Genomic DNA, 5,287 nt, shown 5'->3' with positions numbered 1-5,287 from the left:
GGCAGCACCTCATATTTGGTTTTTCAGTTCAAAGCAAAATGAAATCAGAATTCAAAGGACCTTGAGCAAGTTTGAGTTCCTTTCACTGCTATCAAGTTCATCTTCATGGGGCAAGACCACATGGACCATGGATCTGGAGCTGGAAGAGACATCAGAGGTGGTCTAATCCAATCCCTTTTTTTAATAGATAAAAATACTGAGGTCCAGGAAGGTTGAGTGACTTGCCCAAGATCACTCAATTAGAAGGTGGCATTCATGATTTGAACCTAGGTTCCTTGAGTCTAGAGTTAGTTCTCTTTCCATTAAACCTCATCACATACCAGCATTAGTCAGCATAGAGACAGGGCATAGGAAAAAAAAAATATATATATATATATATATATTTAGCAGAGGTTACAGACTCTTCCAGGCCTCTGCCTCCCCACCACCTTTTTTTATGAGAGTAAGACAGACAAAGTAAGCCACCAGCTGCTCATGTGCCATTTTTTTTTAACCCTTAATTTCTGTCTTAGAATCAGTACTAAATATTGGCTCCTAGGCAATAAGGTAGTAAGGGATAGGCAATTGGGGTTAAGTAACTTGCCCTGGGTCACACAGCTAGACAGTGCCTGAGATCAGATTTGAACCCAAGACCTCCCATCTCTAGGCTTGGTTCTCTATCCACTGTGCCACCTAGGTGCCCTCTTCCTGATCTTCTTAGCTTTCCTCCATTCTACCATTCCATTGTTTATTTCCTATGACCTAGACTAGATAGTCCCTAAAGTCCCTTCCAGCTCTAATAAATTATCATTCTGAGATTCCATCCTGAAGACTTTGTCTGCCAGTGTTTTCTGTAAATGGGCTATTTGTGCCCAGTTTGTGATAGAGCCTTCTGAGCTCACATCTGATGAGTCACAATTGAACACACCGTACATTGACCTCGACCTAATGATGTTATTTTGGTCCTCTAGACAATGAAGGACAAAAACTAGTATCTCTGAGAGAATAACTATGATTGACTTGGCCAACACACAGTTTTATCAGATGGTCTTCACCGGGTGAGTCAGGGAACCTGGGTCCCAGTCCTGGGTCTGCTATTTAGTTTTGTGACCTTAGGCAAGTCCTGTTTCCTATCTGAACCTCGATTTTTCCATCTGTCATGTGGCAATAATATTCTCTAAGAAAAACATCTCACCAGATTTTTGTGAGAGTAGAACTAGGTAAGACACTTTATACACTTTAAGACATAATACAAATATCATCTATTACCATATTTTAATTCTATGGACCTGTTTCCTAATCTTTAAAATTATGGGAGTTGGACTAGGTCAGGAATTTTTCATTCTTTTTTTGTATCACAGATCCCTTGGACTTTGATAAAGCCAATAGACCCTTTCTCAGAGAAATATGCTTTTAAAGGGTGTGTGGGTATGGCATATATATGTAATATATACATATGTATACATTGTATATATATAAAACAATGTGTATCTGACATATGTATGTATATATGTGGTGTGTGTGTATATGTATACATATGGAATATAGATAGAGAAACCAAAAACATTGAAATATAGTTCATTTTTTTTTTTTAGTTCAAGAACTCTAGGTTAAGAACTCCTGGACTACAAGACCTCCAAGATAGCTTTATGGCACCGTCACATGTACTTCTCCTCCATATGGCTTCCTGTCATCCTAGCAAAAGCTCCTTTTAGCTGATGTTCTTCCCAGTGCTGACAACCCAGAAATGCACTCTCAGACATTTCCCATCATGGAAACTCCAGTTCTAGTCCAGGTTGATCTGTCAATGACAGCTCCAGGAGAGTAAGCAATGTGAGGCTGTGTTTAGGTTTCTGTAGACAGCCAAATGGGGAAATCAGTCCTTGGTAACGTGCCAGTCTATCATTTTGTCATAATATAGTTGCTGTGATGGCATTAGGATGGTGTCCTATTACATGAGAAGAACCTGAGTTTTGCTGTTCTGGGGACTCCAAGTTTGATGCCTTCTCTGATTTCAACTTGCCGCTAAAGTGCCTATGTTTTCTAAGGGGAGGTATCAGTGTGAGAAAAAGTCTTTTTAAAAGTAAGAGATAGGAGGCAGCTGGGTGACTCAATAGATTGAGAGCCAGGCCTAGAGATGGGAGGTCCTAGATTCAAATTTGGCCTCAGACACTTCCCAAATGTGTGACCCTGGGCAAGTCACTTAACCCCCATTGCCTAGCCCTTACCACTCTTCTGCCTTGGAAGTGTTAAGATTAAAATTTGGGAACAAACTGTGGCAGGTAAAAATTAGTTTTACTCTAGAAGTATTACACTTTTTAGAGGTTTATTAAAGGTTAAGAATTTAAAAAATTAAATTAAGTACAAGTAAGAAAACATGTGCCTAGATGGGCCGAGAGGCCCATTCAACCTCATCTACATCATGAGAGATGCGTCTGGTTGGAAGCAGAAACAGGAAAAGAGAGCTGGTAGGCTTTACAACCAGTTTAAATAGAAATTTTTTGATCTCGCTCAGGTGAGGATCTCAGTGAGATTACAAAGCATTCTGGGAAGTGGCCAAGGACTTCTGGGGATTGGAGTCCGGGGTTCAAATCTCCATTTTTACAGAAGCAATATGTAAAATGGAGATTTGAGCCCTAGACTTCAATCCCCAGAAGTCCTTGGTACTTCCCAGAATTCCCTACAATCTCACCTGAGTCTCCACCTGGGCGAGATCACAAGGAGTATTTAACTGGCAGCAATGCCTACTTCGCTTTCTTCCATTGCAATGACATAGTGGGTAAGTTAAGCATGGGGTTTTTGTTATAATTAAAGTAGTGGAGGCCATAAACTGTGACCGTGGAAATATGGTTTCAAGATATTGTCTTGAGTTAAATCAAATATAAAATGGTTGCCAGGGAAAAATTCCCAAATATGAAATATACCCAAGTCAGCTGGGTTTTTGTGGAGATTTTAATTAATACAAATTAAGGAATTAATGAAAGGGAGAGAGAGTAAGAGGAAATAATGAGAAAAGGGGTAGGCCAGCCCAGGCCAGCCTAGGCCAGCCTCAGCTGAAGCCCTAAGAGAGATCAGTCAGTCTTTAATCCACTTACCACAAGATTTGTCCCAAGCAAGATTCTAGTGTTCAGAGAGACCCAGCTTACTCCAACTAGTCCGAACTCCAATTCAGCTTTGACAAACTGAATTTTCAGCCAGCCCCCTAAGCCCTTCAAGGCAGCTCTGGCAAGCTGCCTCTCTCTAATTCAGCTTTGGCAAGCTGAATCTTCCTGGAGACCTCTTTTGAGCTCCTTTTAAAGAGAATTTTCTCCTATGTCACCTCCCCTAAGTTCTCACATCTACCAATCACAGTAGAAAATGTCTGCTTTCCAAAGGACAGACCATTCTTAATTCACACCTGAGTAGACTAAACTTTTGTGTAATTCACACCTGAGTAGACTAAAACTTCTGAGTAAGTTCACACCTCTTTGCCCCTTGCAAGTTTGAAAGTTGCTTGACCTTTTTGTATTAGATCTAAAAATAGACTTAGCTTAAGGTTTTTTAGCTCACTATAAGTATGAGTTAAGTACTTTTCATTGTTCAGTAAAGAGTTTACAACTTTATCTTCCCCTAAAGTATGCTTAAGTATGGGTGGAGTAATGTTAGAGTTCTCACATTCCTGATCAAGTACCTTCATTGTTTAAAATGGGGAATGATCTTAACCAAATCTTATGAAGTAGGGTCTGAGAATTTTTAAGATTCACATTTTTGAATGGGCTAATCAGCCCTAGGTTTTCTTATTTTATATTTTCTTTATTCTTTGATTTCTAATGATCCTTAATAAACCTCATAAAATATAATATTCTATTACTAGAGACCAAATTTAATTTTTACAAATACACAGTTTTGATTCTAAGATGGAAGGTAAGGATTTTTAAAAATAAATAAACAAACAAATAAATAAACTAACTAATTAATTAATAGACAGATAAATAATATTATTTACATATATTCATATATTATAATAAAAAATAAATAAAAGATAAAGAGATTGTCCATAAATATCTATCACATACCTGGTCCTATGCTAGGCATTCAGGTAAACGCATAAGTGTGAGACCTAGGTCTTGGCATCAAGAAATTTATAATCTAGTTAGACACACAAGAAAATAAATGGAATCAGAAAAGTTATTTATCCTATGTGGGCCACTTATGCTTTAGTTTATTAATTGGTTTTCCTATGCAAATGTGGCCCCATGGGTAGCATGCCTATCTTAAAATATAAGATCTTTGAGAGATTATGTCCATCTATATTTGTAGATACCTTGTCCAGAGAACTAGTCATGATTTTTTAAAATGGTCTAGGACAGTGGATCTCACCCTTTTTGGTCTAAGGACTCCTATACACTTTTTTTTTTTTCTGAGCAAAATCTGACTTTATTTGGTAGGCAAGGTAAACAAGTTAGAGGTCTACGGGTGTTCCCAGTAGACTCTGAGACTCTAAGACTGATCATCAACACTGACTGATTTTTAAAACTCCAATACACTCTTAAAGATTATTGAGAACATCAAAGAACTTTTGTTGATGTGGTATAGCTATAGCTATTCACCATCTTAGAAATTAAAACTGATGAAATTATATTTATTAATTCACTCAAAAATAATAAATGCGCTTCATGTTAACATATTTTGTGGAACAATAACTATATTTTCCAAAACAAAAAAATTGTGAAGAATGACATTATTTTACATATTTTCACAAATCTCCTTAATGCCTGGCTTAATAGAACACAGCTGGGTTCTCTTAGCTGCTTCTGCATTCAATATGTTGCAATGTTTTGGTTGAAGCACAAGAAGAAAATCCAACTTCTCACAGATATATGTAGATAGGAAAAGGAAGAATATTTTTAATAGCCAAATAACATGTTAGTACTATTATCGTGAAAATACTTTTGATTTCACAGATACCCTGAAAAGGTCTCGGAGATGCCAATTGGTCCCTGGATCACATTTTTAAAACCATTGTTTCAGTGGCATGAACAATAGATTGGTAGTCAGAACGTCTGGGTCTAAGTCTTAGCTTTACCAGCTCAACAGCTATATGGCTAGCCCAAAGGGGAATTTTTACAAAGAAAGAAAGGGACACAATCATGGTACCTTTTTGGGAGGACAGTTCCTTTCCTTCTCTGTAAATTCTTTAGAGTTCACTGTAGCATTCTTGGTTCCTTTTGAGAAGATGGGACATGGTTCTAGAAGCATCATTTGTCTTCTCTGTCTAGGGCCCCAGAAAAAAGTAGTGGAGAGCCTGGAACAGAGCAGACCCAGGAAA

General features: G+C 37.8%; 1 long non-coding RNA gene across 1 annotated transcript; it reads left to right on the top strand.

The window, feature by feature from the left end:
- The first annotated feature begins 513 nt into the window (after positions 1–513).
- Positions 514–1,917, top strand: LOC107648871 (uncharacterized). Its single transcript, XR_001626822.2, has 2 exons — positions 514–1,037; positions 1,575–1,917. It is a non-coding gene; the product is annotated as an uncharacterized LOC107648871 (long non-coding RNA).
- The last annotated feature ends 3,370 nt before the right edge of the window (positions 1,918–5,287 follow it).

This window comes from Monodelphis domestica, chromosome 1 (assembly GCF_027887165.1).
Source record: "Monodelphis domestica isolate mMonDom1 chromosome 1, mMonDom1.pri, whole genome shotgun sequence".
Taxonomy (NCBI): Eukaryota; Metazoa; Chordata; class Mammalia; order Didelphimorphia; family Didelphidae; genus Monodelphis; species Monodelphis domestica.
Note: the sequence above shows the minus strand (reverse complement) of the source record. Positions and strands in the feature narration are given on the sequence as shown.